The sequence below is a fragment of the Genypterus blacodes genome, unplaced genomic scaffold, assembly GCF_046128005.1.
Source record: "Genypterus blacodes isolate CSIRO-AG114 ecotype Tasmania unplaced genomic scaffold, CSIRO-AGI_Gbla_v1 ptg000058l_1, whole genome shotgun sequence".
Taxonomy (NCBI): Eukaryota; Metazoa; Chordata; class Actinopteri; order Ophidiiformes; family Ophidiidae; genus Genypterus; species Genypterus blacodes.
Genome location: NW_027466870.1, coordinates 3,020,411 through 3,045,117, shown reverse-complemented (window position 1 = coordinate 3,045,117; position 24,707 = coordinate 3,020,411). Strand labels below are relative to the sequence as shown.

Below are 24,707 nucleotides of genomic sequence, written 5' to 3'. Positions count from 1 at the left end.
GCTTGAGAGAGAAATGAAAACCCTTCCAACTTTCACAACTATATCATGTGGCCTTCACAGTCACGCACTGTCTCAAGTACACTTGCATCTCCAAATAAAATGAGTCTCTTCAGTGTTCATGAATAACAACTGGAGACAAGAACGGAAAACTAAGGAGGAAAAAAAGTAGAGGAATGAGCTCCGACACATTATAACAACAATTAACACTTATACGCGTCACAATTTTGAAAGGAGAAATAGTAGCTGAGGGCAAAGCTTGGATCTTGTAAAAAAAAGTGAGGTCAGCTTTATCGCCTCCTGTAAAATGTTGTAATGATGGAGGGAGAGGAAACGCCCGGCCTGGCTGGGGAGGAGAGATGCAGCAGGAGAGATGTAACTCGGATTTGCAGGCGTAGCTGATCAGCAACTTGGGAAAACGAGACGACCGATCGGATGTATGGAATAAAACATAAATTTCCTGTTTTACGTGACAAGTAACCTTTGCCCTCTTGGTGGCTCCCTCCATTTCTCCATGAGTGTATGGAGACAAACATACACAACACACATACAGACACACAAAGGAACACGCAATTTCTCTGGAAAGAAGCCTCCTAATACACACATGGGCACTGACTGTCCAGCAGTCAATATTTTCTGAAGGATGGCCTCCCTTGAGAACTAGCAGGCAATCTGAAGGGGCCCCCCTGCAATGAAAGGGCCTGTGATTGCATTCGACCGTAGCCCTTACAAAGATGTCGTACATCAAATGCCAACAGATAAAAAGCCATCCGCCAAGAGTTAATCAGCAGAGTAGCTTTCATGACCGCACAGCCATTTGTCTCAATATCATGAAGGAGGCATGCTCTCGTAAAAAAGCAGCGGTATAAATAAATACATCGCCATATTTGTGTTTCATGTAGCACTTAATGCAATGTTATCACAGCGCTCCATGGCTCAGCTCAGCTTTTATCTCCCTTTTCGCCAATATTGCATGACCTTGAGAGTGAGCTAGGTGTTGGTGTGTACTTGCGTGTGTGTGTGTGTGTGTGTGTGTGTGTTTTTGCCTCTGCGTGTGAAGTGTCTGTTCCTGGTCGTTGCCAACTATCGCATGAGCAACGATATGCCCCCCCCCTCACTCACCCCTTTGCTGGTTTGAGAAGCTGACCAATTTGCATTCACGGGGGTCGAATCGTCAGGAGAGGGTTGCGTTTAAGTGTTTCGCATACTTGCCACCTCATACCTGATACGGACGTGCTGGTGTGATACTTGTGGCGTCGCTCGCTGGGTGAGAATGAGGCTTAATCGCGATAGCTGTTAACCCCCTCTCTGACCCATTGTACCTGCGGCCTCATTTCAATCTAATTACTACGCAGGTCCATACTGATGCAGATGAAACGGGCAAAAAAGATCAATGGAGGAACAACGCATTTAACCTGGACAAGACGGTGGACAAATTCTGCAAAAGTGCACAGTGTGTCACTGCTTGATTGACCAGTTCAGGGATCATCCTGGGTGTAAACTACTGCCTCTAGTTTTCTATTGTATGGATTGTGATGCACCTAGCTGCTGGTATCTCATAAAATATTTGCACCTAAAAGAAAAAGATGGTCCAGGGAAATCCATCCATCTCAGCCTTCTAGAACCACTTATGGCCCCTTGCAGTGCATCAGTCAAGCTTTAATCCACTTCAAAATTCCAAATATTAATAAACAATTGCATCACTGTTTTGAATTTCAATCTAAAGACATCTGCCTTGCTTTTATTATTAGCATTGGAATTCTGTTCAGTTGGTGTTTGGCAGGCCATCCAAATTCTAACCTTGCTCTGTTCGCAACGTCCATCCACCTTGGCTGTGGACAGGCTCGATTATGTCCAAGGCTGAAACATCCCGGGGGAAAAATTCTTCATCCAAACCCAGAATCCTTGACGATTGTTTCTTTGCTTTTTGCTTTCTGAACATGTCCACCCAGGGCATCAACATCACTCTTGTCAGTCCGCAGTTACAGAAGCCTCTGTCACCATCCATTAGTATGAAATTAAGGCAGCAAGACTCTACTCTAAAAATTAGACTTTCTGGGAAATTATGCTTTTAACATCAGTTTTATTGTTGTAGGATTAGGATTTGTGTCACTGAGTTACTTCAAAAAGTGTGTACTTTGCGATGCCCTGTGGGCCCTGAATCATGTGTATCAGCACTTCCTGTCACTGTCGCCGTGTAAATTCTGGTTTTGTCTCTGCACAGCTGCCAAGCAGCCCAATACCTGCAAACACACTGCGTTCCGTAGTGTTGAATTGACATTTGGAAATCTGATACCTTACGTTGACTCATAAATATGCATGTCCCATTGCACCTCCCAAAGGTATAGTGTCCTTGGGAGATCGAAGTTTTGTTGAGCTGTTCATCAGACATCTGCTAAGCGCCTCATCATGAAAGCGCCAAGGTTTATTCCCCCGCGTCTCTGTGCCAAGAACAACTGGCAGACGCCAAGAAACCCTCCACTCTGCCACCAAGGTTAGGGGAATGACAACACCGAGTGCTACTGAGACGCAAGACAAGACCGTGAAAGAGGGAATAAGAGCAGGGGAAGGTAGGCTTCAGTCATATCCTGCATCCATCTTTATCATCTCTGCCTCACTCTCCTCCTTTTCTGGCATTTCTGTGTGCGTCTCCTCCGTCTGTATTTACCTCTGTTTCTGTCTTACCGTCAAAATTCTCACACAGCACAAAAACAATCCACCTCCCTCTCCACTTCTCTCTCTCTCTCCTCTGTCTTCTTGCCTTGTCCCAACCTTTTTTTTACTCTCTCCCTCACTTAAGAACAGAGGGGAGCTAATGCTGTCTCTGCATTATTAATCATCAGACAACAAGGAGTCACAGGAGCTGGGAATAATCTAAAGGAAGGTCAAATGGGGCGAGGGATGGGGGGAGAGTTTGGCTGGTACCGAAACCCGATCCAGCTTCCCTCTATCTTCTCTCTGCTTCTCTCTTCGCCACTTCCCTAATCTGGAGGAGAGATGTGGAGGAAGATGGCTGGAGAGGGGGAAGGTGAAGGAGAATGACACACAAGCCTGAGACATGTCCACCAGCATTGAACGCTGTCATCTCAACAGGGACGAGTCAGCAGCTGACATCAACAGCAGCTCGTAAATTGAGCATCCAGTGATGGAAGAGCATCGCTATCTGTCTGTGGATGATCTGTTTCTGTTTTGCAACGGAAAGCACATTTGTATTCAGGACATTTAACTGATACTCCTTACCAGATAAGGTGGGGAATGGTGATTTACAGCTACATTTGTTTTGTTGCGATTGTCAATTCCCATTACATCCTGATAGGAATTCATGAATGGAGTGGTCAGTGAAGGAATATCGTCTCTGTAGCGCCTCCCACTGATGGAATCGGATTTTAAAATAATGAAAATACCAATCACAACAATCTCTATCTTACAGTTACGATTAAACGGCTACACCACCATGGTTAGAAACAACGTGGCTAGTAAAGACGAGTGGTAAAGGAAGAGGACTAAAATGTATGTGCTGATATATTTTAAGTGTTTATGTCGTAACGGGAGACATTTTAGTGGCCAAAAGAGGATGAAGACATGATCAAATTGAATTCAGACCGAGTGGGAGGTGGAAGAGGGTCGGGCACGGTACATTTCTTGGAAAGATAAATTTTCAGGGTTACAACAAAAGATAGATAAGTAAATGCGGCATGAAGGCATATCTGGGTTAACTATTCATGTGGGGATTGTGGGCCGTGTGATTGCACAGTGTAATTCTAAACCCATAAATCCAGTTTTCATAAAAAAAAATGATCAGGGAGGCTCTGCACCCTCAGCTATTGAGCAATTTAGACTGGGTTTGTCGGATTTCACCCGTCAATGCGATTTAACATTGGTGTTCACCGTTAGCTGCCGGTCAGTTAAATCCAATAGTTTTTCTCCAGCTATCAAATATTTACTTTTATAATCCTCCTCTGTCCAATTAGTGGACCCATTGGTGTCTATTGTTATTGATAATATAAATCAATTTCAAGACCAAAAGAGGTCAGAGGTCAGAGAGCGGAACTTTGAACTTTGCACAACAGCGAACGTAAATGGATCAAATCTTAAGAGCAATTCAGGCGTCTTAACAATAGTGAACCCTGACCGGTGAAAGACGCTCTTGTTATCATTCAATCTTTACAGCTTTGCTTTGTTATCCAATAATTTACAGGCTGGGGTGGCGAACGCTTTGTGCAGTTTACTGGTTCAGGTCACATGATTTCTGGGCAGTTAAGTGAAATGATTCAAGCGTTCGCCTCTTGCTGCCCTTTCGGACTGTCACTCAGGCAGTGATAACCTGTGCAATAGATACACGGGGAGGCGCGCAGAGATGTATGGGCTGCAGGGAGAGGGATTCTCCCCCGAGGGGTCTCTGGCCTGTCGATAGGCTACAGCCTTTCCTTTGGAATCCAGGCCGGCCAAGACATCCATCAGGCCTCAACTCACACTGCATGAGGCAGAGGGAGTGAAAAAAAAACCAGGGTGATTAATGTTCCCTCTGTGTGGTCAGTCTCTTTCCTCAGTGTACACACACACACACACACACACACACACACACGCGCAGGCACACGCACAGGCACACGCACACACACAAAAATACCAAAAAACACCGGCTATTAACATATACATGGTGTTTGCTTATGAATCTGTGTGTGGTCTATCTTATAAGTTATAAGTATGTAAGTTTTACGAGGCTGCACGTGTGTGTGTGTGTGCTTGTGTGTGTGTGTTATAGCTATATACCAGAGGCCAGTGGATGAAAAATGCCTGGGCTCAACTCCTTTCTCTGCTAACCTCTATGTGGATGGAGGAGTATTGACTAAAGAGCGAGAGAGCATGTATTTATAAATGCCCCTGCTGAGCCTGCAAGCATCTGAGCACAACCAGCACACACACACACACAGACACACAACCATGTGAGAAAAAAACCCAACTAACGACCTTATGATGAGCTCATGGTAATGTTACAACTACCAAGCTCAGACCAACAAGTGATGGGATTATTTCAAAAATGCATCAAAACCTTAGAAATCAATATCAATATCACATTGGAGATGCAGTCTATCATGAGCGGGCATACGGTTCAATTTGGTCTTGTGGTTATAGACAATCGTTTTGGAATAAGGGTCTCATTTCTCAAATACAGCACATCTCTTTTTACAATGAGAATTTCATATTTACAGCTACAAACAAGGCTACATCGACCAAGAGGAAGACCAGTCAGAACTAAAAGAGGCATAAAAATCTACCCTAAAAGAATAAATAAATTAGAAAATAACATAAATATAACATCGACATGAGGAAAAAACTAATATCCCTTCAAATGTTGACAATCCTGTTTTGAGGTTGCGTCCACATTGGTCACATCTCTCTGACAATTCCCCTCCAAAAATGTTTCCATTTGGCATTGACGACGGTCCGGGCGCCTGTAAAATGAAGTGCTCCTCTGACTCTTTCCTAATGGTGCTTTCCAGGCTCTCTAATCTATACAAATGAATGGATACAATGGGGATGTGGGCCATTGTAAAGAGCGGGTTAGTTTGGCCATTAAAAGCTACACACTCAAGTGGATTCATTTTTGTCTGGCCACAAAGGAAGCCAAAATGCTCATAAGCCGCACATTAATATGACCACAGATCAATGGGACTGTGAAGTGTCTGAAGGTATTGCTGATGGATCGGCTGGTTTGCAGAGCTGGAGAGCGAGACAGAGCTCAGGCGTGACCGGAAGGCCTCGGAGTCGCGCTAACGACTATTATTGATATGAGCCAACAAACACGAGCGTTATGGTTGCAGATAGAACGAGACTAAAGTACATGGAAATGCAGTTATGACCAAGACTGGTTCTAATTCTGTTTGGACCTTTTCATTTCTGAAGCCTTTTTGTAAACTTGGAAATCTGACATTTTTAAGCCTTTCAACTTTCAACAACCAAACTAAAGGAATGAGAAATCTCTACAGGGTAACACTATACGCTTATAAAGGCCATTTGTCATAGATTTGGTCACACTTCCATCTAATGCTGAGTGCAAATGTTCTGTGACAGCCAGCCGTCCACATTATATATCACTTTGCTCGGCAGCAATAAATGGAGTACTTCAGCTTATTTGGGGATGCACGCGGTGAAGAGGAGTCCCATTTTTAACACCAATGAAATCAATCTGTCAATAAAGGTGTGTTCAGTCAAGTGACTCAAAGGTCTTGTCAAGAATAAAACATTTGTTCAGAACAGTTAGCAGTACTATACATATTATTAAGTAACAATTAAGACACATTAAGTACAAGTAACATGTAGGAAGAAACTATACAAATAAATAAATGTTAATAAATACAGTATACTCATCATTGAAAAAGCTTTTGGCCAGTAAATAACGATACACCATTTAGCATTTTACCCAGACAGAAGCTTCCTTGTGGACTCCAACCCAAGGTATTATGCTCTGTCCTGAATACCACTCTGAATATTGCAGACGCAAGATCCTCTTTGTAAACCAACAATTTATTTTGTTTCCTCATCCAGATAATTCACAGAGACATGCCAGTGCCAGCGACGACTTTTACAATCTAATAAATGAAGTCAACGAAGAAGAGAACATCGACTTTGGATGCAAATTTCCTCTGACAGGTTGAGAGTTTGATTCAAGACGAAAACTGTCCAAACAAACCCAAACCGCACTGGAAACAAAATCAATCGATAAAGAGTATTGAGATAAAAAAGAAGAAATGCTGACGCGAATGAAATATTAAACTAAGACACAAAAAAAAAGACTAAATATTTTCTGTTATTTTGGGGGTTAGGCCAGTCTTGGGATTTGGGGCGCGCCCTGCAGAGATCACCTGTCAAATAACATTTCTAATTCAGACACAGTCGATATTTATTCGTATGAAACTGCCACAGATTATCACTTTAAGTCGAGGTCGAGTTTGGGGGATGTTTTGAACTGGCATTGAATTTGACACCGGGATGAGTAATGGAAAAATATCTAGTGGTTCCCAAGTCGGAGTGGTTTTTAGGACCATTCTCTCTGTTACTCTGTCCCAGTCTGGGCGGGGCTAGGCTGGCCCCGGGCCCCGGACTATCAGTCAGCCTGATGTATAGGTCCACCGGGTACAAATGAAACCTGTCACAACAAGGGTAATGATGTCAGAGTCACTATAGCTTACCGCTGGAGGAGCAGAGTGAGTGAGAGACGAGGGGATAGACGGAGCAGAGGGAGAGAGCGGAGGAAGGGAAGGGAAAAGGGGGCCCAGCTGAGAGTGATGCAGGGGAGCGGGATGGAGAGGAAACGAGGGAGAGAGGGAAGGGAAGAGAGGAGGTGAGGGATGTGAAGAAAAATGAAGAATTAGGGAGAGGTGGATGAGGAGAGGAGATGAAGGGGGAGAAAGATGGATCTGGAGGGGAAAGGAGGGATGGAGGAAAGATGAGGGTGCTAAAGGGTCTCACCTTCTGACTCTGGATGAAGGAGGGGAGAGAAAGGTGTCACGGGACAAAGATAGAAGGCCAGATAGAAGGAGGAGGCAGGGGGTGGACAAAGTGTGTGTGTGTGTGTCCACAGTAGCTCTCTCCCTCTGTCTCTCTGTCCTTCTTATTGCATCTCTGATACAAATGTCCCTGCTGTCTCCCTCTCTCTCCTCGCTCTCGCTCTCTCTCTCGTCTGTCCTCATCCTGCAATATCATTGACATCATCCTTTCTGTTGGCTGTGGGTCCAGCCACACACACATACCCAGACACACACACACACTGCCTGTATCCTCCCTCCCTGCCTTCTCCTCCCTGGCAATCGCTCTCCATCTCAAGACAGAGCCCACTAATGGATTGAAAGTCTTGGGGAAGAAGCAACAGTCATTTAAAGATTAATGTCAGGCGCGGTATTCTGAAGGGCAGTCGGCACGGATTCTGTATGTGCGGGAGAGTGTGTGTGCGTGCGTCCGTGCGTGTGTGTGTGTGTGTGTCTGATAGAGGACGTGCATATGTCATCCCTGCAAAGATGCCCTCTTCATTATCAGCCATTAGGCAAAAACTCAGAGAGAAGGAGAGAGAGCGGCAGTAGAGCGGTACAGAGGGTTAGTTGGCTGGCCCATACCAACACATATCACACAGCACAGTCACTGTAGTCTCCATCCGCGCTACACGATTGCCATTAAAACCAAGGACTTTCATCAATTAGCATAAACCTCACCTGCACTTAAGGACTAAAACGCTCTTTACTGTCTTTGAATTATACGTCCACGCCGCAGCAAACGTCCGCCTGAGACCTGCCATTTAATCTGCTGGAACCTTTCTATTCATTCCGACATTTACCTGCAGCTGTAGAAGCAGAATCCACCATGTGTGTGTCTGTGTGTGTGTCTGTGTGTGTGTCCAAATGTGTCACAGTGACCGTGTTTCTCCCCGTTGTTCCCTTTTCCCTCTTGTTCCTGTCACATGTCCACCCATCATCCAATCTCTTACTCCTCAGATCCTCGGCGCTCCCTCATTAGTTTTCCTTTGCTCGCTGTCAGATCGTCTTCAGATGTTATCGTGATGTGTGTTCCTATTTCTGTGTGTTCTTGGATTCCTGGATTTTAGGGATTATTTTGTTTGTTTGTTGGTGTTAATCCTGACCTTGGACTTCACGCTGGACTCTGATTATCTGCCTCAGCCTTTGTTTGTTTGATTTTGTTTGTTGTTCTTTGTTATCCTGCCATTTACTAGACTTTAATTAAAGAACGCTCTTAAACCTCATCTGAGTCTTCACTCTCGCTCCACTGGTTCCTTGACACAAATTAACGCTGGTAGGGAATTTTCCCCCAGTAAACAGGGAGTGAAAAAGAACACACGAACAAAGCTGGACAAAGCGAGTGTACATCTTCTCCCTCCGCCGCCACAACAACACTGTGCTCGCTCAGTTCAAATGCTTCTGAGGAAAATTGCACCAATGCTAATATCCTCAAATGTCAACCCCTAAATAAAAACTCCAAAACCTCATTAGGCTGCTGAGGCATAATGAGGTGAACATTAAATGATGCAGCTTATCAACCTGTTGTCAGCACATAATGACTCTGACCCTGCACAGAATGTATCTATGGCTCGGCCGATCACCTAATGAGCTTTTCGGTCTATTTTTTTGACACAAGTTGCTAATTTAAAAATTTTTGTATTGAACTCCTAAAAATCAATCACAAGGTCTGAACAGATCGGAGCTCACAGAACAAGAAAGGAGTGGAAATCAAAGAAACAATGATGCAATTCATCAACTAAAAGCACCTTTTCTTTTGTTGCATTATAGAATCTCACACAGATTCAAACACTATGTCTGAGTGAAGCAGTCTGAGGCGAGACCATTAATGAAAATGTTATGCAGCAGCGTCTTTAGATGAAGCAGAGGAGCTTATTTATTGTGCTCTCATGCAGTTGATCATTCCTGCAGAGCAAATGGAGGCTGGACTTGCATGTAAATGTTCAGATATGGAGCAGCAATCTAAAAGGACAGGCTCTTGAAAATAAACAAAGCACGGAGGATTGATATCGCACGCACGCTCGCACTTCAACCATCCCGCACGTACGCACGCGCACACTCATAAAAAAGCCCGTCAGAACCGCAGAGCAAGTCATCTTTGTACATCTGTGGTGTTTGTCTGAGGCCAGAGAAAGCAGAGGCAAAGCAAAGGCCTCTGCTAAATATTTAATAGGCCTGTCTGATGGTCATAATCGCTTTTAAGAACAATAGATGAAAACAAAGGCGTGCTGGTGAAAAACTGCAGCGGAGGTTAAAGCCACACGGCCAGACGAGACAGGACAGGCTGCTTAGCGGAAGAGGAGAGGAGGAGGGGAGGGGAGAGAGAGAGGGAGAAGCACTTAGAGCAATGAAAAATACATGACAGGTGACTATCAATGTTAACATCTACAGTGGCGTTTGACCCTCACAGTATAGACACTCCCTCCATAGGCTGTGAGGACAGACACAGTCCTGCAAACACATATCCATGACTTTAAGTTTAAGCTAAGGACCTGGCCTGTGTTTCACTTCCAACACATTTGTTTCTTTGTTCTGTGTATGTATAATGGAGTGCTGTGTATTCATTCATTCCCGCAGGGTGCGAAAAGAAAATTCTTTCCTCTTTCTGTGTCATTTGGTTTGGAAATGTCTGCCATTGTCATTTTGTCATCAATCCATCACAAAGGCACCCAACGGCATTAAGCAGCCTCACTGTTAACAGATCCATTCCCATACCTGAGACACGGTTACTTTAAATATTCTTCAAAACTTCAGTAGGAAAGATTTTCAACATTTCAAAGGCCCTGTCAGTCATAACTACCTGTTCTATCCATAGAAGAAGAAGAAGAAGGATAGAAGAGGGGATAGCTTTGCTTTTTGGCTCGGTTTCTTCACCATAATAGAACAACAGCAACAAGTGCCTTTCTCCACAATGCAATTACTATTTATGTGAAGATGTATCTCATTTTCAGTGTAGATAGCTTGAAGGACCTGAATGTACAGTACGCAAGTCATACAGAAATGTCAGTCAAGTGAGATCCCTCATGCGTGGCATAGCAGAGGATGAGATGAGAAAGCTGTCCACTGTCAGGTTTGTTTCTGTCATGTCAGATGGGTCTACAGGCAGTTCACTGATGGAGAAAGTGTCCAGGCGGCTTTTGCTGGCTTGAAGGGAGTCAGAAAAACCAGATGCCACCCATACTGCTGAGGCAGGGTGTCATACCACACACACGGTGTGAGGGAGCAATGGAGACAGACGGTAGATGAAGAACAAAATTTTCTGCAGATGGTGCAGCCAGTCAGGCAGTCAGCCATATTGACTTATGTCAAGGACGAAGCAGTGACCAGCAGTGATGGGCAAATGAAGCTTCTTGTTCTTAACTTGTCCATGTCGCCGCTTTTTATTAGATCCCTCTGCGTCACGTTATTCACCTGCAAGGCAGAACACTGTGCGTGGGATTGGACCAGTTGGGAACAAGAAGCTTCATGAGGCCTATTTTGCCCATCACTTGTGAGCGGGCTACTGGAGACTTTGCATCCATCGCATATTAGTTGTGGAATCATCATCAACTTGCGGGGACATAAAAGAAAGAAGTGAGTGAGTGGTACTGATTTTACATGACCCTCATACTATTTCAATTCAATTCAATACAGTAATAAATAAGGTTGATTCTTAAGTACATCTTTCTTTGATATGCAACATATAATAGAACACTACAAGACAAAATGTGGTATCTTCAGATCTTAACTGTAAACAATTCAGCAGGTTAATGGCTCTAGCTATTTGTTTTTCTCTCACGCTAGCTCTTCGATCTTTAGATTTTCGTTTAGGTTTTTAATTTACGAAAAACAAGTATATACATAAAAAAAACAACATCAAATCTGAGAAGAGAACAACAGGGGAGATTTGAATAACCAAGCACAAATGATGTAAATAAGAGGGAGACAGAGAGAGAGAGAGAGAGAGAGAGAGAGAGAGAGAGAGAGAGGGAGAGAGAGAGAGAGAGAGAGAGAGAGAAGAGGAGGGAGAGCAAACTTAAAAGGCAGGGAGAGAAAGAGGAGGAATGACAGACAAAGAGCAGGAGAGAAGAAATTTACCTAAATGACACGTAGCAGAGCCAGGCAGCCAGCTTCACCACTGAGAGAACTCCATTTTTCCACCCTGTCAATTAAAGCAGCACTTTACAAAGGTACACAATGAGGAGGAGGTGGAGGAGGAAGAGGAGGAGGAGCTGGGGTGAAGGGGAGGTCGACATTTCACCTCACCCCGTCCTGCTTCTGTCTGTCTCACTGTGCGTTTCAGAGTTTGCCGCTTGACCGCTGGTGCCGCCCTGAGCTGATTTTCTTCTGAAACGCACTGAACACTGAACGCAATGACCCGGCCTGCCCCATTCACTCACTGACCACAGATAGAGAGAGAGAGGGAGAGAGAGAGAGAGAGAGAGAGAGAGAGGGAGAGAGAGAGAGAGAGAGAGAGAGAGGGACATGTCTTCCATTTCTGGGAAGATGAATCAAGATGATGAACAGGCCATCTTTGAAAAATCGGCAGTCCTATTTGGTGTTTGTCAAAGGTCTGACTGATTTATTTGACTAGAAGTGATGAAGGGGAGGGATCCTCATTATCAGTTTCCATTCCACAGAGCCTGAGCAGGGTGGGGGGGTGAACCGAAGGAGGTTTGAGTTCATTTGTGGTAAAGCAAGGGAGGGATGGGGTGAAAAGGAAGGACGAGAAGGAGAAGAAAAATCAAAAATTGGAAAAAATGGTTGGGATACCTTGGAGAGAAGGATCCAGAGCTGGAGATCCAGGTTCACCAATCATTAGCTGGCCTGCCACACACTGTGCCACAATGCAGCGCTCCCTCCCAAGGACATGAATTAAACAGAGAGCCAACCACCTCAGAGGCAAGCAGCCCTGCCAGCACTTAGCCAGGCCTCATAAACAACCCGCCTCGCATTTGTCACTTCCTCTTCACCCAACAAAGCGACAGCTGAAATAAATTACCTTTAAGTAGACCTCATTCCTCCTCCTCTCCCTCAGCGCCACCGCCGCCGCGGCAGCTGGTTTGAGCTAAGTGAGCTAACCGAATGCCAGTAAAATGGTGAAAATGAACCACGCTAGGCGAAGGATGTAGTTGTCACAGTGGTAGTCGCAGTAAAACTCTGTAAAGTGCCGCTCTAGGTGCTGTCTGATTCATTTATATGGCAAAAACACAGAGTCAAGACCAACGGAGTGAAGCAACATGCTATATTAGCATGGTACATGTCGCTAGCCACTGCAGTAACTTCCGAATCTTTTGTGATTTTTCACTTTGATCTCTGAAAGTGTGGAAAATCACTAATAGAAAAATCTGTTGAAACGTTTGCAGTGCAAGCACATTGTAGTTTTACACTTTATCGGTTTTCACTTCACTCTGAGGAACCTGAGTGCATTGTTGGCATTTGTTTGTTTGCATTTTCTCCTCTTTTCTCCCACCTTCTATTACTGGAATCAATAGCTGACCTTGCTTAGTGTAAACCTCAGGAGCAGCAAACATGAACTTTACTGTGTGTTTGTCTGTGTGTGTTTGTCTGTGTGTGGTGTTTAAAGCATTTGCTCTATCTGATAAAAAAAACGACTAAAAAACAGAACAGCCACATCAATATATTGCGTCAAAACTAGGAATTAGACTGTTCCGAGTGACTCCTAACAATTGTAAAAGAGCAAATATCTCTCTCTGGGGGGCGAGTGCCACGTTGCAAGTCCTAAATCTTAGCAAGGCATCAGGGCAGACAGAGTGGGGATGTGTTGTGAAAAGAGGTTGTATATGCTACCACACCCCTGATCTGTGGCTGCTCTCTGTCAACCCTTCTCCCTGCTCTCCTCCTCACTCCTCTGACACAGGCGGAAAGCTCTCCTTTTTCCTCCCATATCTCTAGAATTCTACACATTCCATCAAGAGAGAAAAAGCAGACCGGTCAAATACCTAACATGCCATCGTGCCATAGCTTGCTGATTCTCTCTCTCTGACACACACACGCGCACGTGCACGCACACACACACACACACACACACACACACACACACACACACACACACACACACACACTTATCATCTATCATCCTCTACACTGCTTAACGGGCCACACCAAACACACAACCTCCCCGGGGGCCACAGTCACTGAGAGCCCTCCGCACATGAAGATAAGCGGTGGCCATTTTGAACCTTTCGCTAAGCGCTGTTATCGTGCTTAATGAACCGCGCTATCTCCTCCTTGAGAAATAATACTCTCAAAAATTAGAAAACGTGGCAGAGAGACGGCCGAGGCTAAATGCGTCTTCCCCACACATACACCCCCTCCCATCCCCCCGCTTCCAGCTCCTGCGATTCCCATCCTCCATTGTAATCATAGCAAACACCGGCCATTAGCGCCCAGAGTTGAGGCTGGGGTCCTAACATTAAGAGACTGCTATTGAGCTATCCTCTGGAGGAAAACACATGTTTGTTAATCAAGTGAAGACACAACAATTACTAGAATCCGATAATCAATAGCTCTGAACCAACAATAAATCCTGTGAGGCTGCTTCTGAAAACGACAAGAGGTGGGAAATTGGGTCTTACTAATTAAACAGGAACCTGCTGGTATGCTATCGCTACCTAATAGCTATGCCACTACACCATTTAGCCCATCTGATTAGGCGCTGTGACACCGCCTACAGATGAAGTGCCCATTAAAAACGCTATTTCTGACTGCGTGCACGCTGATCTCCTGCCGCGCGATAGCTCCATGCTTTGTAGAGGAATTGTGAGGGTTTGCTTTTTTTTTTTTTTTCCAGCTGTAATGAATCAGAATAGATTCACAGAGAGACACGAATGGAGAGATTTGTTTTGAGTGAATGTTAATGATTGCGGTTTCAGCTGGACTTTGATGGGAGCGAAGAGACCTTTCCAGGAACTTTGGAATGTTCCTAGAAACAGCACCCATTTCCATCCTGTAGTTCCTGAACTGTGTTGTTGTTCATAGTCCAGGTGAGGGAAAATGTTGTTTTGTTTTAGAACACAGCCAAAACGAACAAATAGCTTATTGGATCATTACTCACGGCTGGTCTTACTTTCAGTACGTTTACATGCATTCAATTACTGAGACAATTTACTCTGACTGCGATTAAACAGAAAATGCAATTAGGTCTTATATGAACATGGGCAGATTATACATGACATTTAAGAATTAAGGGATTAAGACGTTTACATTCCAGCATAAATAGATTCACAATCACATAACTGCGATTTGGGCCAATTTCAATCACATTAGTGTGTGTACGTGATGTTTGAAAAAGCTGGTTCTTCTACAAAAACAGTACTTATGTATAGAGATTGCTTGCTACTAAAGTGTTAGTGGGAAATAGATTGGATGGGATTCTTTATACGGCTGTAGTTGCATCAGCCCATATCCAAACTGAGGCAATTGGACTAAAGAGCCAGTTAGGTCTCCTTCTCCTCTCTGACAGTGTGCCAGGTGTAATCACTCGACCATCTAGAAGGAAATTCCCACTGCATTTTGTCTCCCACCAGATCTGAAATCCAGACTCGGTAGCAGACGTTGGATTCAGCAGGAATCCTAATAAGGTGCTGGGAATTGCGCCGATAGGAGCCACGTGTGATGGCTAGCAGCAGGGGGAATCAGGTAAGACAAATCTGTCTGGATTCACGAAAGCTGCTAATAGCAGAATATAGACAAGACAAACAGAGGGGAGTTTATGATCTGTAGCAAAGACTCACTGTAGCACAGATTCATACATCAAACTGTTTTTGCTTACAGGAAATGACAGAAAACGGCATATGGGATGAGACAGAATGTTATGTACTTAGAATCTGCACCACATCATCTGATTTGACTTGATTAGACGAGATTCTTTGTAATGCAGAGCAATAGGGTGAATGAGTGAGTATGAGGAGTGTGAGGAGTGTGAGGCGCTGCACAATCACGCTGACAAGCCTCCACTTAGCACAATGCAACCATAACTCTGCCGTGATCAATAGCCGCTCATGACTTGCTTTAAAAAGATCCCATTCTCCGACCTCTTTTCTCGCCACCTCTCCATCTATCCCCGACTCATTTCCCAGTCATCTCTCCTCCCTTTCTCATCTATCCTTCCCCTCCTCCCTCTCCACTCTCTTCCCTGTCTGTAGCCATCCATTCATGCATCCAGCCATTGCCCTCCCTCCATCTTCTTCCCTGATCATTTTGTATCATTGCCCCTCTTCTGTCTTTGCGTTTCTCCACCAATCCCACCCTGTCATCTCGTCTTTCCCTTCTTCCTGCTCTGTCATTCCCTATACTTTCTCATCCTTCCTTGCCTCTCCCTGTTATCCCCATTCTTGCATTTGTCTACCTTTCCTCCTGCTTTTCTCCCATCTCCTCTCTCCTGTCTCCTTCTATTCCCTTCTTTTCCTTGTCAGCCGTCAAACATCCCTCTCACCTGTCCGTGTCTCTGCATCCCTAGATGTTTTTCAGTCCACTCAGTCGATTCCTTCCTTCCTCTTCCTCTGTCCCTCCCTCACAGCTCTTTCCCCTCTTTATCTCCTTCCCAGACACTGCGTGTCCCTCTGCTCTCCTGCAATTCACAGTTCACAGGTTTCCCAGGGCACATTGTTGATTCCTAACGGAAGCTTGCACAGCATTTTGCCATAAATAATTGAGGAGGCCCCACATGGCCAGGCACGCACAGTCTAAATGGATTATTCTGGGAGAGATCAATGTCGGCCTGTGAGGGTTTTATTAGGGCCTGCAGATGAAACGTACAAGGCCACCACCAATGCTCTCCTCTGTCTTAATTCTGCCCCGGCTGCAGCGAGACGTTATCTGGTCCTCCCCCATCTCCTCCTCACCTACACGCCCATATCACAATTGAACCCCCGGCTGAGGTCTTACAGTGGAACGCATGAATTAAACATAAGAGGATGAATCATTCATTGTTTATTACGCCTGTGACTACAATATGAAGTAGTAGTCGTAGTAAACAGGTGAGGCAACACTTTGCTTTCTTTCATCCTCATAGACCTCCAGCCCTACCTCACTGCTCACTGGTACAATGGGAGAAATCCCGGCGTTAACCAGTCGAGATGTCCTGGACAGGAAAGGGGGGGAGGGGGTTAAATGTTAACGTGACCTTCAAGAGTTAGGACCCTTGGGGGCTCTTAGGCACTGCACTGGCGGACAACAATCGCAATCTCCGCGACTTTCCCCCAGGAGATCTACATCTATCCCTTCCGTCGAGAGGTTTCTTAATTGTCTGCTTTGTGGAAAATGTCCTGTGAAGCCGGTAACGAGGAATATTTACTTTGAGCTGTGAGATTAAATAGGTAAATAAAGAGAAAGCGTACAAGGAGCTACGGCGGTAGCCATTACCCAAGTCCCTTTTATGTTTCCTGCATTAGTGCTGTCGAAAAAGCGTAATGGAAATTCCCTTTCATGCATAACCTTCATCTGTCCTGCATTAATACTTTAAATAGTGGAGGCCATTTCAGAAAGTCCAGCTCATTTATCAATTCTGAGCATATTTGCAATAACAGAAAATTCTTAGTCAATTTTAAACAGAGGGTCCAAATTAGTACACGATTAGAGTGAGTAACAACTCTGAGCCACCCATTCTCCAGACAGCTCTGTGGTATACGTTGAGTAATTCCTTTTAGCGAAATAGTGCAAAAAAAAGTCAGATAAACCGTTCCTTTCCTTGGCTTCTTCACGTCCTCATGTTTCCAGTGACATAATCTGCTAAATCCTGTTATTCTTAAATATGTGTGGATAATCATAGTGACACCCATTTCTACAATATTCACTTAGCTAATCTGCAAATCTGCAATCTAAGCGGATTACTCTGGGAAAAATCAAATTACATCATCTTTATATTGTCGAGCCCAATCTTTGCTCTGAAAATGTTCCCTTTTTCCCCATCAAGTCTAAATGGATGCATCGGTCCGTCCGTGGCTGTATATCTGAGTGTGTACCTGCACACATTCTTCTGTTGGCAAACTGTCTGATTCTCTAAACGCATGCATTACTGCTGCAATTACCCCCGAGTAAAGAGCCTTTGAAAGCCGAGCACGCTGCTTTAACCTGAACTCAGACTCCCTCTGTGATTCTGATGTTTTCCCTCTGCTGCTGAAATCGAGCCTGGCTGTTTTCTCCACAACCGTATGTTTTTGTGACTACGTTCTATTTGACCGCGCTGTAGATCCATCAGCCTCATTAAGCCTGGACTGTGACTGGCAGATGTTTGGTTTTCAGAGGAAGCTTTTGCCACCTTTTTTTCTTTTCTCCTCCTCCAGATATCCACAAGGTGAGAAGAGGAGAGGGGCCCTCCGAGCTCTTACCCCACCCCCCATCCCTTACAACAGACTGGTCTTTCTTCTCTCTCCTCGGCATGGAAGAGCAATCCTGCTTTATTCTAGCATCCCTCATCTTCGCCGTTTTCAACAGCTCGGCTGGAAAATGTGTACACATCAAACCCATTAAAACGTGGAGATCCACAGTGGGCTTAAACCAGGTCAGAATGTTCATAAAAATACTTGTGAATAGTGCATTTTTGCCCTCATTCTGACAGTCAAGAGGTACGCTCAAGCTTCTATCGGAGCTATTTGAATTGACAGGCCACCGCTTAGAAGATGCAAGGACAATTCCTTTCTCTCCCGTTAAGCGTCTTGCAGAACTCATTTGCATATGGATTTGAGGACCATATGCTTCGTGACAAGATTTACTGTACAATATGGCACCATTGGACAGAAGGCCTGAGTATGAAAAAGCTCTGCCACATTATACCCCCCTTGGATTGTTTTAATGATTAATCTCATTTAAATTACCTTTCTGAAGCCACCTACTGGAATTTCAGTTATGGATTTCAATCCTTCTTTTTTTTTTAAATTTACTCTGAGCTTTCATTAAAAAGAAACGATCTGGCATCGTCGTGTGTTTGTGTGTGAGGCTACAGGGGTGAAAGCGAAGACGTCTTGAGATGAGATATTCCGAAATTGACATTCTGCTACTTAGAATTTCAAATTTCACCACATGCGAGGAGAGAAAATACACAAGAAGAAAGAAATACCTGGCTGTTTATCTTGAGGTGACAACTAACAAGCACTCTCCTGGTAATTAGACTGCTGCAGTGCACACGGGCAAAGCTCTCCATAAACTGTGTTTATGATTAAATATTTTCCTCTCTCTATTTTCGGTCTCCTCCTGCTCTCCGCCTTTGGGTCCCCTTAAAAAGCTCTGTCAGCCATCTGCATCTTTTTCCATTCTGACTGCATTAATGACACGGCCACACACTCGGTGGCTTGGTGGCCAGTAATGAGACTGCAGAATGTGACTCAGGGCTCGTCGTGTAAATGTTATAAAAGTCTTGTGTGCGTGGACGCAGGTGCACACATCTGTCACTGCGCGCAATTTGCATGAGGCGTTTTTTTTTTTTTGAAAGCGTTGGCCTCTCTCCTCTCACACGCCCCGCAGCTGCATTTAGTGCCCAGCTGCGAGTATGATTGAGCTGCGGTTCTCCAACGGAAAACAACAGATTCCTCCGCATGCTGTCCAATCACCCATCTCATACATACAGACAGGTCGGTTGATTGATGTCAACTTAAAGGAGTCGTGAATATCTAAACCTGCTTTACGCTGCAAACATTAAAATGGCTTCAGAATGGACATGTAGGTTTTCACGAGAGGCAGCGAGAGTGGATCGTGTTAGAGAAGGTGAGATAGAAAGCGGATGACATCAACACGAGAGGCCTTGCTGGACTCGCCATGCACGACAAAAGCCACCAAAATCTCCCACGGAGGAGATTTAACGGCTGGTCAGATTGTAAAACTCCAGCAGGTGCTTTTAGAAAGTAAGGGTTATTAATTAACCGTGACGTTGCCAGAAATCCTTTGTGGAAGTCTTCACCCGCTTCCCTTCGGATTCTGGAACTGACCTGATCCCTTTGTGGTCTTTATGTGTGTCCGGCATAAGCGTTTGATTGTGCAATAGAGGAGAGACTAAGCTGAGGAGCTAAGGAGACACTTCATAAAATCCATCCCATTAGCTGTGAGATAAGGAGGAAGATGCCGTCATGCCTCAGGCCCGTCTGTTCAGCTCCCTCCTGTCTCTGCCGTCAGACGGTGGCACCGCATCTTCATACCGAGAGGCGAGCAGGAGGCCGGCGGAGCCAAAAACACCAGTGGAGCAATCCTATCTTACACACGGCAGCATGCAAAGTGAGGAAAAAGGGATGTGAATCTCTGTGCTCCACGTGTGTGTGAGACTGTGTGTGTGTGTGTACGCCGACTCAGGCATTACATCATTCATGCTGTCACTGTGGCTCAGTCTTCCCCTGTAGCATGGAGACTGAAGTTTTTTTTTTATTCTGTTGTTTGAGCGCAACATGAAATATGGAAAAGGCAAAATTCAATAAGTGTTTGATTGGTTGCCAGTGTAAATCTACACTGCCATAAGTCTGAATTTCATTTAGAAAAGACTGTGGACGGTTTGTAGCCGGGTGGCAGCAGGGGCTCGGCTGCGGATGACACCTGCCTTGCTCCAGAGCTCTTAGGCACTCTGGTATATGTGTGTTTGTGTGTGTGGGTGGTAGTTGTATGTGTGTGTGTGTGAAAGAGGGGGGGGGGGGGTCACTTCAAATTTCTCATGTGACGGGGCATAACAGGGAATTGTAATACACAGAAACATCATAAATTTGATTACATTACATTGCAGTGCGAGCCCGTGAGCCATTTCCAGGCACCATAAAAAGCCATAACTAAGTTACCACGGGCACAGAGAAAAATGAATAAAGCCATTTTCTTTTTAACAACCCGGGCGCTGGCGAGATATTGTTCTCTCCTCTTGGCTTTTATGAGCTTTGCAGACGCACGATGTGATGTGCTCGTTGCGATCGAAACCCGGCAGGGGGAGGAGGAGGAGGGTGGAGGGAGAAAGAGGAGGATGAGGAAGGGGGGGGGGGGGGGGGGGGGGAGGGGGGGGGGGAGGAAATGCTCAACTTCGGGGAAATTGATGCACTCGAAATTGTTCTGGAACCCAAAGCGTCACTGTGCAAAAGCGAATGAGCGTCGTTGTTTCATTTAACCCCCCCCGCAAAAAAAATTAATCAATCGGCACAGAGCTTAGATGACGCAATGTGAATGATGTGGGAAGCGAAATCAAGGAGCGATCGCGTGGATTTCTCTGGATGAAGACGATGAAAGACGCGTTTATGATTCTATCTCACGTATTTTAAAAACTTTTTATCGATGCTTTGATTTCATTTCCATCCCCGCTGAAGTGAAGTTCGGTCATCTGGCAGCAGGTGTGCGCGTAACACCGGCGGAGGAAGAGGAGGAGGAGGAGGAGGAGGAGGAAGAGGAAGAATCAAGAGAACGCAGGAGGAAAAAAAGAGTGATTTTGATTCCAGGCAGGAAATAAGAAACTGAGATTCACCCAAACGGAAATTGTGCGATCTTTTTTTTATCTCTTCATTTTGAAATTTAAAGCACGCATTATACAACCACAGCACAAACAGGGAATCCGTGATTACAATAGAGTATTTTGGAGGCAGAAACGTGAAACAAAGTGGATGTTAGAGCACTGAAAGCTCCACAGTGTCGCACCTCTAAAACGAGCTCAACTCCTCTTTTACACGCCATTTACGCCGGGATGCGCCAAGGCACAACACAGCCCACCGTACAGTGCAACACTCCCACAAGTCTAAACACCCCAAATATCTCACGCTTCAACGGCAAGATCCTAGAGTCTGACACACACACACACACACACACACACACACACACACACACACACGGAGAGCTGACACACACACATAGAGCAGCAAAGTGTGGGGAGAGACAAGAAACAACCGACCCACAAAAAAAAGGCTCATTTCTCCGATCGATGCTCGCAGGAAACGCGGGATGTTCCACGATCATATCCGTGAATTATCATTCAAAGCAGGTTTAACGATGACACCCATCCACCCTCCACCCACCCCCTTTGCACAGAAGATGCACTTGGTGGATGGAGCACCCCGATCACAACCACCTCCGCCCGACAAACAGAGACAGAAGAAGAAGATGATGACTATTATAGGGCGTTATGCTCCAGAGAGGAAAAAGAACATGAAGAAGATCTGGAGGGTTTAAGATGGTAGAAATTAAGCATTAATAAATAACTCGTTGCTACATTATACGTCTGCTGTGATAGATAGATGGAGAGATACAGACACCTCGCTCTCCCTTCATCCAGCAGCAGCAGCAGCAGCACCGGGCAGCATCGCCGCGGTGCTGGAGGACTCACGGGTCTCCCGCTGAGTCCGGGACCGTCGAGCAGCAGCAGCAGCAGACCGGGCAAGATTCTTATTGCACAAACGAAAAGAGGCTCAAACAGCGGCTCCTCGCCATGTGGGGTGGACGAGAGTGGCGGAGTAGCGCGCTGGAAAAGCCCCGGTTGGCTCCAGCGTTTGTGGAATCACCATTTAGAAAAATCAGCGGGCAGACAAAAGTAGCGAAAAAGAAGCAGAAATCAGGCAAATAAAAGAATGTAGAGAAAAAGAAGTGAGCCTACCTTGATTAGATCTCAGCGCCGGAGTTCCTCTTTGTTTTCTTCTCAGTTTATAAGCCCTCACATCTTCATGGTTCCCCCGAAAAAGAAACCGCAATAATCCCCGTGTGTGTGTGTGCGTTAGACGTTGCGCGTCCCTGCAGCAGGTCCAGGCAAGGAGAGGAGCGCAACCTCCGCTTTCCTCTCTCCGCTTCAACGAGGCTTCGCTTTTGGTGGTTGTGTTTTTTGGTTGTGTTGTTTCTAATTGAAATGGTTAAATCCAGCACAGGCAGGAGCGCCAGGCGGTCTGGTGCTCGGGCAGGAGGAGTCGCTCCCTCAGCAGCAGCAGCAGCAGCAGCAGCCGTCGTGCGCACTTGGAGAGACCGGAGCTTGTGTCCGCGCCGGGGAAGCTGGAGCAATGATGTCATGCGTCCGGCCCTCCCTCTCCAGCCAGCCCGCAACTCAGGCTGCCTCCATCTCCACCTCCTCCTCCTCCTCCTCCTCTTCTTCCTCCTCTATCGCAAGCTGTATTCACTGAAACACATGTATGAATGCCTCAAATAAAGACGTTTTATAGAAATGAATCAGATAGTTTGTTTGCTTCTATAACCCAGTGCAGCTCACTTTTATACTCTATATCGTTTTAACTCACTCACATTGTTAAGTTTGCGTTATTCTAATAAGGTTTTTAATGAAGTGTACATGGAGTTATGAGCGATGGAGGTTATGTTTATTTATCTGTTTTGTTGCAGAGCATCACTTGACGTGATTAAGGTGACGTCACGCCCCGCTGAAGGTGTGTCGTCCAGCAGCCTCAGCAGCCTCCTGTACCCGGACTGAGGGAGCCAGAGAGGAGCTAAGAGAGCGTGAAACACACCGATGTCCCCCCCGACTCCCCCCAGCCCCTCACCTCAAAACTCTCCTCACCTGACTCTCCCTGAGCTTCCAGAGGCAAATACTTCACCCTGTAATGGAAATAACAACATTTTAATATCACATTTAGACATTTAAAAAACAGCCACAGGAATCAGGAATCTTTTGGTGCAGAAACAAGAGTTTTGTCTTGTTTTTGGCTTCTCCATTCCAAAAAATCTACATAACAATACTAAGAATTAATTAGCTATAAACTCAATATTTAAAAATCAAATCTGTATGTATCTGTATCTGTATGTTAAAGGTGGAAAACAGTTAAAACAGAATCTCTTTGGATTCTTGCTAAACATGCATATTGTCTGCACACAAAAACACACACAGGCATACATTCATGCACACATTTGCACGTTTGCAGGTATTAAAGTTTCAGCGTAGTTATAGACATTGTGTGTCAGCCTGTTTCCATTCACTTCCTCAGAATGTGAGCGATCTGTAATGTGCCTCCTGCATTCTAAATGTGCTGCTTGCTGCTGGCTCCGAGGAAAAAATGAAGAAAGAGAGAAATCTGTGAGGGCATTTAATCAATCAACTTGATGTTCAGGTTTTACTTAATCAAATCTTTAAAGTGGCAGAGCAGCTTTCCTCTGCTGTGATGTTGGTGCACAGAGTAATGTTGAATGCTCACATGTTTTATTCATGTGACGCACAGACATGTTTGGCCTTCGGTACACATACGGTCTGTACACTGGTGAACACTGGACCCCATTGGTTCTGTATTGTTTTGTGTCTTTTGAGCGAACACTTTGTTGTACGATTGTACTTGATTATCATTCATTCATCCATCCATCCATCTGACAGACCTGTTTGTGGAGCTTATTCTAGGATCCATTGGGTGGAATCCATTTTATATCCACTTTCCATGCTCAAGTGGTTACAAAGTGTCAAACCAAGCACTTTATCAGCAGACTTCTGTTACAGGTATATTGTTTCATAAAACTGGAGCACCTTAAATGTGATTGAGTGCTACTGGCTTCCTATTATTTTTTCTGTAACTTGTTGGATTGGTTGATGGGGATGATGTGCCTTTGGAACTACTAGGAATAATGGGGAATTGCACCAAGTTTGTGTAAATAGGCTAAAATATGCAAACACTCCAGTATGATCCTTTGGCCCCAGCGTCCCTGAGCAGGCCATGGCTTATGTCTGGCATCTTCAAAGAGCCAAGAAGACACACTCTGAACTGGAAGTCACTCCACCTGCCAGTGCCGCCAATTTCATCACTGGTGGGCCCAGCAGGGATCAAAGGCAGAACCTTGGAAGTTTTGAGGCCGTTCTCTTCCCACTGTGCTTGACAGGACGGCGTGTGACCTTAAAGCCAAACTAAAGCATTTAAGTCCCTTGGGCTGATAATTTGATTGTCCTCTGCCTCTCTTTCCCCTCACTTCAGGTAATTGGACGTCCCTTTGATAATGTGTGTTGGCTTCAGTGAGGAGGGGAATCAGCCATCCTGAACCAAAGAAAATAAACATGGAAGCCGAAGCAATAACTGAGGATTTTTAAAGTAAGCTTATAATCAGAGTTTTGCAGGTAATAAAAAAACCCAGGACAGAATCTGTTGGAGGAAGAACAGGAAAAGGAAACACAAAGTGCCAGAGTGAGATATGGAGCAAAGTTTTAGCAGCACAAACGGGAATCCGTTTTAACAGTTTCACAGTAACTTCATCTATCATAAATGTACTCGATTGCGGCGGATTCTTTTATTATTTATGTATAAAAACACAAATGCTGATGTG

The 24,707-nt window shown here is 45.0% G+C and overlaps 1 protein-coding gene across 1 annotated transcript in view; it reads right to left on the bottom strand.

Annotated features, from left to right (window-relative positions):
• Positions 1-22,306, bottom strand: part of ptprsa (protein tyrosine phosphatase receptor type Sa) — a 190,901-nt gene extending 168,595 nt beyond the window's left edge. Inside the window, exon 1 of the mRNA XM_076153086.1 lies at positions 22,066-22,306. The gene's annotated coding sequence lies outside the window, so the exon portion shown is untranslated. The remainder of the gene's footprint in view (positions 1-22,065) is intronic.
• Positions 22,307-24,707: the final 2,401 nt, after the last annotated feature.